The sequence below is a fragment of the Hevea brasiliensis genome, chromosome 1, assembly GCF_030052815.1.
Source record: "Hevea brasiliensis isolate MT/VB/25A 57/8 chromosome 1, ASM3005281v1, whole genome shotgun sequence".
Classification (NCBI taxonomy): domain Eukaryota; kingdom Viridiplantae; phylum Streptophyta; class Magnoliopsida; order Malpighiales; family Euphorbiaceae; genus Hevea; species Hevea brasiliensis.
The window spans coordinates 72,201,547-72,215,913 of NC_079493.1; positions in this window are offsets into that span (position 1 = coordinate 72,201,547).

Here is a 14,367-nt window from a genome sequence, read left to right on the forward strand (position 1 = left end):
TAGACAACAAGGCAAGGGATCCCTTAAGTGCTGTTTTCAATTGTTGCACCTCTGGATCATCAGTCACATGTGTCATGTGGAGACAAAGGGGTTAACTTGGTATCTTGACCAGCCTCTTATTGAGAAGATGACCAGTTAATGTCGGCCCAAAAGGCGAGCTACGATGGCAGAAGCAGTTACGAGCTTCAATAGCCATGATTACTGTTGGAAGAAATTATGGACGTCGGGTCAACCTATTTTGTTCAGCACAGGGGGTAATCATTCAGTTTCTCTAATCGAAGTGACCGAGCACACAAGTTACGTCCCAGCATTGGTGATGAGGCAATTCGGTTCAACCCAATCCGCAATCAGTATTAAAGAATACCATCAGGGTCACTACTATCATGAGCTCGATAATGAAGAAGAATTGAAAATAGCTCGCAAATCCTGGGAAAACATCACTATGATGGAAAGGTCGTTTAAAGGTCAAAGTGCCACGGGCGATTATCTTAAATGGAGAGCCAGCAGGGATCAAGGACACCTAACTATCGATTCAACCAAACCCGAAGGCAGCGGCCCCCGTCAAAACATCGTTTCAGAAGAAGCTAGCGCTCATTTGGCCAACTCTCTACAAAAGGCGAATACCGAAAATTTGCAATTACAAGAACGAATAAAACAGTTAGAGGACCAACAGCAGATCCTCAAAAGAAAAGTAAGAAGGCTCAGGGAAGAGGCAATGACCAAAAAGATAGGGTTTGAAGAGCAAGAAACACGATGGGAAAGGGAAAAGAGCTCTCTCCAAGCTACAATGAGAGAGGCAGAAGTCTGGAATAGCAGGCTCCAAGAGAAAGTAGAGTACCAAGAGATACTCATGGAAGAATACAAATAAGAGGGGAAAAAGACGAAGCTTGAACTAAAGGAGCAAGCATGGCTTATCAATGATATTTTAAAAGAATGTGCTAAGGAAAGAAAGGAAAAAGAAAGACAAGCTACTCTCTATCAAGAGTTAAGAGAAAATGTTAACCAGCTGGAGAGAATGATGGCACAAGGGAAATAAGAACTCTTGTCAGAATCCGAGTATGCCCTGAAGACATTCAACCCCGCCAGACAAGAAGAAAGGCTTTATGAGTATCTCAAAAAGTGTTATTACATTATAAAGAGTCTCCCTGAGCCCAGGCCAATGTAAAGAGTGCAATGTATGAACTATTCGATTAATGAAATAACTTTGGGCCATTGTTTAGCAAAATTGTGAATGAATAGTGTGACTCTCGTAGGAACCACCCTCGCTAGGGTTATGCGAAAAGTTGGATGTACCATATGGACAAGTATCATAGATACGCATTCAATCCAGTCATTCACCGTCAGACTATCGAACGATGCCATGATAAAATTGATGCAATTATTCTTCTGCATATTTCATTCCCGGCTCTCAGATGCCACCGTATCCTTTGTCCAAACCAGGACCCTTTTAATTTTTAACAAAATTCAAAATTCACTAAAAGACTTTTTTTACTCCCTACAGAAAATCAACATTGCTTCAAGCAAAGCAAGCCTGACCAGACACAGTTCAACCCAGACGACTTAATAAGGTCACGAATAAGAAGGCTAATGGAAGACCAGGAACAAGTCCAGAACCTACAAGGACAAGTGTCTGAGTTGAAAGACCAGGTCTCAGAGCTCATGAGACTAATGAGGGAGATGTCCCAAAATAAGCCTGCATCAGAGCCCAACTTACCACTACTTCTCTCACCTCCTACAACGGTTGATTCTCATCATGCTTCAACCTCTTTCACCTTCTAGCCACCTATCCCGGATCCAATAATCACCGTCAATCCGGCTCCCCTAAATAATGACCCACCCTTCTCCTATTATCCGATTGTCCCAAATGCCGAACCATACCCTTCAATCCTGATCCCTCCAGTTCATTCTGCCCCTCATTTCCCAACTGGGGGAATATCTCATGTAGTAGGAGGGGAAAATAAGACAAGAGAAAATGAGAAGTTATCTGCTCTAGAAGAGAGATTAAGAGCAGTAGAGGGATTAAATATGTATGGTTCAGTAGATGTATCGTCACTGAGACTGGTACCGGATGTTATGGTGCCACCCAAGTTCAAAGTCCTGGACTTCGACAAATACACTGGGAATTCAGACCCTCGCATTCACCTGGCCACTTATATTGCCAAAATGTCTGCCCTGACAGAGGACGATCGATTCCTAATCCACTTCTTCCACGAGAGTCTCTCCGGGGCAGCCCTGAGATGGTGTATTCAGTTGGACAGAAGCAAATTGCACTCTTGGAAAGATTTGGCTGATGCTTTCCTGAAATAATATAAGTTCAACTGCGACGTCGCTCCCACAAGGAGAGACCTCCAAAACCTGGTGCAGAGAGACAGGGAAAGTTTCAAAGAATATGCCCAAAGGTGGAGAGAGAAAGCGGCAGAAGTATATCCTCTAGTGACTGACAATGAGCTTTGCTCCCTGTTCATTGAAACGTTGAAGGCTCCTTATTTCAATCTAATGATTGGAAATACCTCCAATAGCTTCTCGGACATCATCCAAGCTGGTGAGAGAATCGAAGCTAACCTCAGGTTAGGACGGTTGCAGGAGATGATTGAGAATCCTGCGAAGAAGACTGCCAGTTTTAGCAAAAAGAAAGAGGGTGATGTGCATTCCATCACCCAACAGAACAACCACTCCCCATTTCCCCAGAATAATTACCAGCAATATCCTCCCTCTCATGGCCCAACAATTGCCAACATTCCACCCTCTTTCCTAAATTATCCTCATCCATGCCCACAGTATCCACCACCAACAACCTACCAGCCAAGACCACCTCCTCAACCTACTCAACCCAGACTACCCCAAAATAACCCGAGACCACAAAGAAATCTTGATCCACTCCTTCCCCTCCCACTCAGCAAAATATATCGATACCTTGTCGGTATAAATCAGATAGTGCCGATCCCCCTTGACCCAATTCAGCTACCATATCCCAGGTGGTATGATGCCAGTGCTCGGTGCGAGTATCATGGAGGGGCACAAGGGCACTCAACCGATAAATGCGGGGCACTTAGGGGGAGGGTGCACGCTCTAATCAGAAACAGGTGGTTAAAAATCGAAGGGAATGGCTCCCTTCCCAATGTCACCTCAAACCCATTGCCCAATCATGGTATGGGCAATAGCGTGAATATGATAGATTCAGGAGAAGAAGGGTCAACCTTGAAGGTAGATCAACTGATTCCTTACTTTGAGGAGATTTTTAGCATGGCAGTGAGGGAAGATTACCTTTACCCTCAAACACCAGAGCCTGAAGATAATGCGGGATGCCCCTATCACGGAGGAGCAGCTAACCATGCGCTGTAAAATTGTGGGGAGTTCAAACAAGAGGTCCAGAACTTACTGTCCCTCAAAGTCTTAAGATGCCAATCAAGGTCGAAAATGGAGGGCGGAGTAAATACAGCCCGATTCGGCCAAAATGCCTCCACCTCTAATCACAGAATCACCTTCTCTGCACCAGCATCATCACCACCAGTAACAATCATCCGAACCCCACCCCAGCTCCCAGTCACAAACACTCGTGCTGTGCCCTGGAACTATGATTTTCAAGTATTCACCCAAGGAGCATCGAGTAGTACACCAGCTCCTAACCTTGCCTCACCCTCAGCACCTCCTAAACCATGCTTCGCTCCTCATGAATACTTCAAAATGACTTACGCTGGACCTTCTGGTAAAGCTACTCCCCAATTAAAACCCCAGCCCGTCTCTACCACAAAATCCTCCCCACTTGAGCAAGAGGTTGAGTTTATAACCTGAAGTGGGAGATGTTACGGGAGTGAAGAGAAGAAAAAGAAGAGAGGGAAAGTAAAAATGGGAGAGCCATGAGAGAATACGGAAGAGGAGGTTGAAGAAGTGGAGAGAAAAGATCCTATGGAACCAAAAGAAGAGGAGGAGCTTTTGCTTCAAATAATGAAGCAAAGTGAGTACGACGTTGTTGAGCAGTTAAGGAAGACACCTGCTCGAATTTCACTGCTGTCACTGATTTTGAGCTCAGAAGTGCATCGCCCAAGCTTTGCAGAAGATTCTGGGTCAGGCCTTCGTTAACCCCGATATCACACCGGGGCAATTCGAGAAGATAGTAGGACAAATTCAGGCATCCAGTTTTGTCACTTTTTTAGAAGAAGAGATAGACCCTGCAGGCTTAAAGCACACTAAAGCTCTGCATGTAACAGTAAAATGTAAAGGTTGCATAGTTGCCAAGGTCCTCATTGACAATGGATCTGCACTCAACGTCTTACCTAATGCCACATTGGCTAGGCTACCAGTCGACCAGTCAAACATACGTTAAAGTGCTATAGTGGTAAGAGCTTTTGACGGCACAAGGCGGGAGGTACTGGGAGACATTGACTTGCCACTCCAAATCGGCGCATGCACTTTCAACGTCACGTTCCAAGTTGAACCTGCATACACTATGTTGCTAGGGAGGCCTTGGATCCATTCAGCAAATGCCATACCTTCAACCCTGCATCAGAAAATTAAGTACATCATGGACGGCAGGATCATTACTGTGAAGGGGGAGGAGGCCATGCTGGTCACCAAGCCGCAATCACTTCCTTATGTGGAAGCAGCTGAGGAATCGTTGGAAAGCTCTTTCTAGGCTCTTGAATTACAAGAAACCACCTCAAGAAATGAAGGGGCTATGGCTATGGTAGTGAAGGTGATGCTGAAGAATGGATATGAGATGGGCAAGGGGCTAGGTGCCACATTACAAGGGATCGTCAAACCCATACCAGCCATCCAAAAGGTTGGCCGTTGCGGCTTGGGTTATGAGGAAGACGACCTCATGGATGGACGATTCTGGATGAGAAGTATGCTTCGGGATCAGAGATTTGATCAGAAAATCGGGAAAATGAAGGTAGTCCTGAAAATCACAGAGGTCTTCACCAAGCCGATCATTGAAAATCCAGTGGAAGCTGAAGAATCACCCGATGAACCATCCATTGATGTCATCCATCTCGATTCCTTGTATGAAGCCCTGATCTCGCCAATAGCTGAAGGGCAAGAACTGGACAACTGGACAGTAGAGGACATTCCTATACTCAATTTCGAGTAAAGTACTTTTGGTTATCTACACTTAATCATTTCGTCCATGGTGACAAGTGTAATATTGTAAATGGACTCTTTTCTTATGATGCAAATATTAATGGATTAATAGCGCATTTTACATTCAATTCTCTTTTCCTTGTTTTTTTCATAATATATTCCACTTTCGTTTCTTCAGGACCATTCATCAATTAACACCTAATAATTCAATAGACTTAGAAATTCCTCTAGTTAATTTTGAAATCCCCATAACTGCCATTACTTCAAGTGATTCTGAGGAAGAACTCGCAGAAGAAAGGGATGAGAGAGATGAACCTTCCCTAGTGCCTTGTGGGGACGAAACGTACACCATGAATCTAGGCACAGAAGAAATAAAAAGGGAACTTAAGGTTGTGGGGAGTGGAGAATTAGAAGATATGGTCAGTTTGCTCAAAGAATTCTTGGATGTATTTTCATGGAGCTATGATGATATGACCGGCTTAGACCCCTAGATTGTGACGCATAAAATTCCCTTAATTCCCGGGACGATCCCAGTAAAGCAGAAACTAAGAAGAATGAACCCTGACACGCTACTCAAAGTTAGGGATGAAGTCAAAAAGCAGTATGATGCTGGGTTTCTGGAAGTAGTCAAATATCCTAAATGGATAGCTAACGTTGTCCCGGTAATGAAGAAGGACGGGAGAGTTAGGGTGTGCGTTGATTACAGGGATCTCAATAAAGCAAGCTTGAAAGATAATTTCCCTCTCCCACACATAGACGTGCTAGTAGACAATGCTACAGGATTGGGCAGATGTTCCTGTATCGATGGGGCATCCGGGTACAATCAAATCCCCATGGATGAACAAGATAAGGAGAAAACTGCTTTTATCACTCAGTGGGGGGTATTCTGTTATCGGGTCATGCCATTTGGCTTAAAGAATGCAGGCGCTACCTACCAACGCGCTATGTTCACATTATTCCACGATATGATGCACAAAGAAGTGGAGGTGTACGTGGATGATATGATAATCAAATCCAGAGAAGGAGAAAGCCATGTACAAGTGCTGAGGAAAGTGTTCAAAAGGCTCAGAAAGTATAAGCTGAAGTTGAACCCCGCCAAATGCGTGTTCGGAGCTAGATCTGGGAAGTTGTTTGGATTCATAGTGAGTGAGAAGGGAATAGAAGTAGATCCAAACAAAGTTCGAGCCATTCAAGAGATGCCATCTCCAAAAACAGAAAGGGAGGTGCGCAGTTTCCTGGGGAAGCTGAACTATATCTCGAGATTTATTTTCAACCTCACTGCTAAAGCTGAGCCTATCTTTAGACTACTCCGAAAGAACAACACCACTCAATGGGATTCAGTTTGTCAAGAGGCTTTCGAGAAAATTAAGCAGTACCTGTCAAATCTGTCGATACTGGTTCCTCCGGTGGCAGGGAGACCGTTGATTCTATACATGGCTGTCCAATAGAATTCAATGGGATGTGTTTTGGGGCAGCATGATGATACCGGTCGAAGAGAGAGGGCTATTTATTACCTGAGCAAGAAGTTCAATAATTGCGAGTCAAGGTACTCTTTCCTAGAGAAAACTTGTTGCGCGTTAGCTTGGGTGGCAAATCGGCTTAAACACTACATGTTAAATCATAAGACATGGCTTATCTCTAGGATGGATCCTATCAAGTATGTATTTGAAAGCCCATTTGTGCTGGGAAGGATAGCCAAATAGCAGGTCATACTTTCTCAATATGACGTTGTCTACATGACCCAAAAAGCAGTGAAAGGTAGTGTAATCGCCGATCTTCTAGCAGAGAACCCTATCCAAGATTATGAAGCCTTGGATTTCAAGTTCCCCGATGAGCATGTTAATGAAGTCGACGACAAGGAAAAAGAGCCAGCTGATGCATGGGAAATGTATTTTGACGGAGCTGTTAATTTATCTGGTAATGGAATTGGAGCAGTGCTGGTATCCCTTAACGGGAAACACTTCCCGATAGCTATCAAATTAAGGTTTGAATGCAGCAACAATGTCACAGAATACGAAACCTGTGTGATGGGTTTACAAGCTGCCATCGAAATGAAAGTCAGGAAGTTGGAGGTATATTGTGATTCAGCCTTGATCATCTATCAAGTCAAGGGAGAATGGCAAACTAAGGATCCAAAGTTAATCCCATATCAGAAGTGCCTACTGTAATTGATTAAGAAATTTGAAGAAATTTCTTTCACTCACCTCAATCGGGACAAAAATCAATTCACAGATGCCTTAGCCACCCTGGCTGTCATGGCTCAAATGGAAGAAGGGCAGACGACTCAGGTATTGCAGATCAAAGTAAGGAGTGAGCCGGCATACTGCTTCATGATCGAGGAAGAAACAGATGGTAAACCTTGGTATCATGAGATCAAGGTCTACATCAAGACTAGAGAATTCCCCCCTGGGGCAAGTAGAAATGAAAGGAGAATGATTCGAAAATTAGCTTTGGGATATTTCCCCAGTGGCGAAATTCTATACAAAAGGAGCTCCAACGGTGAATTGTTGAGATGCGTAGATGCAAAAGAAGCAAGGAGGATTCTTTTCGAGACTCATGAGGGGAATTGTGCAACCCATGCTAATGGGCATATGATGGCTAAGCAAATCATGAGACGGGGATACTTCTAGACTACAATGGAGAAGGATTGCATTGAGTACTTTCGAAAGTGTCATAAATGTCAAATCTATGCAGATTTGATAAATGTCCCTCCTCATCAACTGTTCAACCTCGTCTCGCCATGGCCTTTTGCAATGTGGGGAATCGACGTGATTGGTCCCATCAATCCCAAGGCATCCAATGGGCATAGATTTATCCTGGTAGCTATTGACTATTTTTCTAAATGGGTCAAAGCGACATCATATGCTCACATCACACAGAACACATTCCTCAAATTCCTCAGAATAAATATTATCTACCGACACGGCCTCCCCAGTGAAATTGTCACTGATAATGCCAAGAATTTGAATGGTCCAAAGATCCAGAGATTATGTGATCAATATAAGATTCGACATCTCAATTCCTCACCATACCGTCCCCAGATGAATGGAGGGTAGAAGCTGCAAATAAAAATCTCAAGAGAATAATCTGGAAAATGATGGTCACCTATAGAGACTGGCATGATATGCTTCCCTACGCCCTTCATGCATACCAGACCTCTGTGAGAACATCAACTGGGGCAACTCTGAAGGAACGGAAGCGTGAAAAACACAAGATTATACCATTGAATTCAAAAATTTTCACCTAGGGTCACAAGCACCATGCAAGATTTATTTTTATCTATTTGATTTCAATGATAAACAACATATTAAAACTCTTTTAATATGTTTTTGGATCTGTATTTGCCATTTAAGATTTTAAAATTAATCAGATTAATTTTAGAACCCTAGATTAAATCAAGAACGATTACACTAACCTCTTGATGTGCTGCAGCGTGTCTGCGCCTTTGAGATTCGTCTTCAGGACACCAGATGTTGTCCCTCTAGCTTGTCCACACCAAGAACACCTAGGGCAGCCCTTGAACAGCTTCTAAAGCCTTTTCTATTAATTAGAAATTCAAGTTCTGCCTTTTAAGAGATTAGAGATGTAAACAGGACACTAGAAACAATTTCTAGTGTTCTTAATTCAAGAGATTGATGGCTAATCTCTTTGAATTGATGAGAGATGAAGAGAAATAGCTGGAGAGGCTCAAAGTGGCGTGACATATGAGAGGAGAGGCTGCTGGTTGTGTTTTCTTTTCATAACCCCACTTAAATAGCTAGGTTAACACATTAAACCCTAGCCACATGTCACCTTTTGATTAGCTCTAGGTTAAAGTGACCCAATCACATTGTGCCAAGTGTCAAACCTATATTTAATCTTGATTTTAATCATCTTACATGATTAAAAATATTTGGCAAGCTTATGTGTTATGCCATGTGTCACCATCTCATGGTGCCACGTGTCACACCGCAAAATGACCAAAATGCCCTCGTGTCTTAATTTTGAGTTCTTAACCCAAAATAATTATTTTCTTCTTCTAATTAATTTATATCAAATATAAATTAATTAATTAATCTCTATTAATTAATTTCTCATCAATTAAATTCATATTTAAACACTTTAAATACAAATTTAATTTATACTACACATCCAATAATCTAGATTTGGTTTCAAGTCATGCTAGGGACTTTGCAATTTTATTGCAAACCAAATCTATTTAATTAATCAATTAAACTCTTTAATTAATTAATTAAATCATATTTAATTAGGTGATAACTTGTGTATGTGTGTGACTTACTAGGCTCATCACTAATTGGCAATGAGAAATGATATCAACTCTTAATATCATCAGAACTCTTTCTTACCATAAATGATTTCTCTAAATCATTTTATGAACCTCATAGACCATGGTTAACACCTAGCATAGCATGCCATGGCCACCCAATTAGTAATAAGATTTACCTTAAATGAACCTATAATCATATGTTACCATGCACTAGAATCTCTCTGTTACAAAATCCCAACTCAAGCCGAGTCATGGTTTATGTCAAACTCCATTTGCTATGAATATTATGTTCTCTTTTAATTCCAGTTCTTGATTAAAAGATTTTTCGCATCGTAAACTCTTTTACGAATAAATCTATCTGTCCTGGCCAGGAACTTGAAACATCAAGAACAATTAAATGAACATAGGATTTTATCTCTATTTACTTAGAGGAACAGATTCCTTCTTGATCAACACCTACCTCCATATATAACTAGCAGGAGCCAACACATGCCCATATACCCATACATAGTACAAGTATGAAAGCGATATCAAACTCAAACTACCTATATACAAGATAAGCGTGCTATCTCGTGTCTAAAGATTATATTAACTGTTATGATTTATGACAAAACATTGACAAGAGTAAACTCCATGTGCTTGTCATAAGTGTCACTAGTTCGTCCTACTTATCATTTATAAGTGCCTATCATGTTTGTTATATGGCATGAGACTCACCATTCCATCTTATTTATATCTCATATAAATAACTAGGTAACAAACATGAAAACAATAATTATGGATAAGTCATGTCCTTATTATGAAGTATCCTCGATTGTGAACCTATTTATGATACTTTGTGCTAGAAATATTGTCACTCATATTCTTAACAACTTAAGAATAATATTTCTAACAAAATATCAATGGACCTTTTCTATTACACATAAATATATTATGTAAACGGAAAAGTGGAAATGCCTTTTATTATTAAAAATATGTACAAGATACATACTAAATGATATGCTCTAGGGCATACTACTAACAATCTCCCACTAGCACTAGAGCCATTCATTACAATATCTTAGACCTATCTTCTCAAGATGTCGGTCTAACTGAGTCTGTGACATAGGCTTAGTGAATGGATCAGCTGGATTTTCAGCTGATGCTATTTTCTGCATGGCTACATCGCCTCGCCCAACTATTTCTCTGATAATGTGGTAGCGCCTTTCTATGTGTTTGGATTTCTGGTGAGACCTTGGTTCCTTAGCCTGTATGACTGCTCCATTGTTGTCACAGTGTAATGGAACTGCTGACTCAATGGAAGGAACTACTGTAAGTTCTGTCACGAACTTCTTTATCCAAACAGCTTCCTTTGCAGCATCTGATGCAAAGAATATACTCGACCTCGATGAGTGGAATCTGCGATGCGTGCTCGCTTGGAACTCTTCCAACTGACTGCACCTCCATTACAAATGAACACATATCCAGAGGTAGACTTTCTATCATCGATATCTGATTGGAAATCAGAATCAGTATAACCATCCAATTGCAAGTCTCCACCTCCATAAATCAAGAATAAATCCTTAGTTCTTCTTAAGTACTTAAGAATATTCTTGACAGCTATCCAGTGTTCCAAACCTGGATTGGATTGATACCTGCTAGTCAAACTAACAGCATATGCGATATCCGGCCTAGTACACAACATTGCATACATTAAACTTCCAATAGCCGAAGCATATGGAATCCTGGCCATCTTATCTCTTTCTTCAGGTGTCTTTGGAGACATCTCTTTAGAAAGATGGATACCATGTCTCACTTGTAACAATCCTCTCTTGGAATCAAGCATGTTAAACCTCTTTAACACCTTTTCCAAGTATAGACTTTGGGATAAACCAATTATTCTTTTCGCTCTATCTCTATAGATGCGAATCCCAAGAATATAGGTTGCCTCCCCTAAGTCTTTCATGGAGAATGTATTTGACAACCATACCTTTATAGTCGTCAACATACCTGTATCATTACCCATCAACGAGATATCATCCACATATAAGACAAGGAAAGTGATAGCACTGTCACTAACCTTCTTATATACACATGGCTCATCCTCATTTTTGATAAAACCAAAAGATTTAATGGCTTCATCAAAACGGATGTTCCAACTCCTCGAAGCTTGTTTCAACCCATAAATGGATCGCTTTAGCTTGCATACCTTGGAACCATCTTGGGATTCAAATCCCCTAGGTTGTTCCATGAAAATGTTTTCTTCAATGTATCCATTGAGAAAGGCCATTTTGACATCCATCCGCCAAATCTCATAATCATAGTATGCGATTATTGCTAATAAAATCCTAATTGATTTAAGCATGGCAACAAAGTAGAAAGTCTCCTCATAGTCTATTCCTTGCCTTTGGCGAAACCCTTTCGCTACTAGCCTTGCCTTATAGGTCTCTACCTTTCCATTAGAACCAATTTTCTTCTTGAAAACCCATTTGTTCCCTATAGGTACAATACCTTGGTGGGTCAACAAGATCCCAAACTTGATTCTTATACATGGAATCAATCTCGGATTTCATAGCATCAATCCATTTTGAAGAGTCTATATCCGATATAGCTTCTTCATAGGTAAGTGGATCATCTCCATGATCTACTTCTTCATGAGTAGACAACTCTTGTTCTTCTTCATGAAGAAAACCATATCTCACCGGTGGGTGAGATACCCGGTTGTTCTACGAGGAACAGTGTAGATGTTTCATCAATGGGTATAGGTTGACTAGATGGATCTATATCCATCGATCTGCTGGTTGGTCGAATTCTCCAATTCTAACTCTATTTGCCTTCCTTTGCCTCCTTCTTGAACAAACCGTTGTTCAAGAAATGTGGCATCTCTACTTATCACAACCTTTTGTGAAGTAGGCAAATAAAAATAATATCCAAAACTATCTTTTGGATATCCAACAAATCGACCTTTTTCTGATCTGGTCTCCAATTTATCAGTGTTCACTTTTGATATAAGTGGACAACCCCAAATCTTAACATGCTTAAGACTTGGTTTTCTTCCATGCCATATCTCATAAGGTGTGGAAGAAAGCGATTTTGATGGAATCCTATTCGAATATATAAAGTGATTCTAATGCAAATCCCCAAAGGAGATTGGCATATCAAGATAGCTCATCATACTACGTACCATATCCAATAGGGTACGATTTCTCCTTCGGATACACCATTCGGTTGTGGCGTTCTGGAGGAGTCACGAGAAACAATGCCATGCTCTCTCAAGTATTCATCAAATTCGATTTCAAATATTCACCTCCACGATCCGATCAAGAGCGTTAATATTTTTTCATGTTTGATTTACTACTTCAGATTTAAATTCCTTAAACTTTTCAAAGGATTCATGTTTGTATTTCATCAAATACAAATACCCAAACCTTGATTTATCATCAGTAAAGGTAATAAAATAATGAAAGCCCCCTCTAGCCATTTCTTTAAATGGACCACATACATCACTATGTATTAGCTCCAAAATATTTTCAGCTCTTAGCCCTTGTCCAACAAAGGGTGATCTAGTCATTTTGCCTTGAAGGCAAGATTCACAAGTTGGAGTAGGCTCAGAGCCCAATGAGGATAGAATCCCCATTTTCTCCAATTTTGCAATCCTATCTTCTGCAACATGACATAACCTTAAGTGCCAAATATATTTTGAACTTGAGTTGGTTTTCACCATGGCATTGTATTCTTTTAGATCACTTGCATTCATTTTGTGTTTGTCATTATTATCCAAATAATAAAGACCATCATTCATATAACCCGAACCAACATATTTATTTCCAAAATAAATATTGCAAACATCATCTGTGAATTGAAATTCATAGCCATTTCTAGTCAAACTAGATATATAAATGATTTTCTTAATCTCATCAGGTACATATAAAATATTATCCAAACACATTACATGTCCAAACATGTAAAAAGATTTAGATCGTTTGGCTAAAGCTTCAACAGCTGAGCCATTGCCAATCCGACTCTAATATCTTGAGAATGCAAGTCGCCATCGCTTGCTAGTTCCTGCATATCTTTAGAAATTTGAGAACTGCACCAGATCTAAAACCCAAGTCAGATGAACTATAAGTATCATCGAATCTAAATAACAAGATATGGACATACCTTCCGAAGGTGTATCCTTCTTGTCCTTCAGAGAAGCAAGATACTCAGGCGGTTCCTTTTCCAAAGGCCCATCCTTTGGCAAGTGGAAACACTTTCCTTTGCCTTCATCGACTTTAGTCTTCCTTTTCTGCTTAGCTATTTTCTTGAAGGACCAGGAATCGAGGTTCCTTTTTCTTATTGCCTTTCTTCTTGTTGGACTTTCCAGCAGAAGAAGATGCAACCACAGCTACCTCTTTTCCTTTATTGCCTGGCATATTCATTTGGGCAATATCCAGCATGTTGAGTAATTCATCTAATGTGCAGTCCTGTTTAGTCATATAGAATTTTGTCACAAAATTACCAAAAGTCTCGTGAAGGGATCAAGGATCAAATCCGTTTGTAGTTGGAAATCCATGTTGAAGTCAAGATGTTCCAACCGCTCAATCACCGAATCATCTTGTGGACATGATCCCCAACATTCTGCCCTCGGACATCCTCATACGGAATAACTGTTTAGATATCTCATACCTAGCATTCTCTTTGTGCTCACCATACAACTCTTGTAGGTGAAGGAGGATCTCACTAGCACTGCATGTTCTCATGTTGCTTCAGAACTCATTACTCATGGAAGCAAGCATGTAACACTTAGCTCTCATATCATGCTCCTTCCACTTGTCCAAAGTATCATGTTCCTCTTGTGTGGCCTCTGGAGGTAAGGGACCAGAACATTTGAATATAGAACATATCCTATATGTTCAAGGTTCAGACAAGTTTCAAATTTCTTAGCCAATCGCATGCATTAGGTCCTGTCAACTGTTGTGATCAAGTATGCTTGCAAGGATATTGGATGGTGGTGGTTGTTTTGTGCTCATTTTTATCGTAAAATTAATCAGAAAATA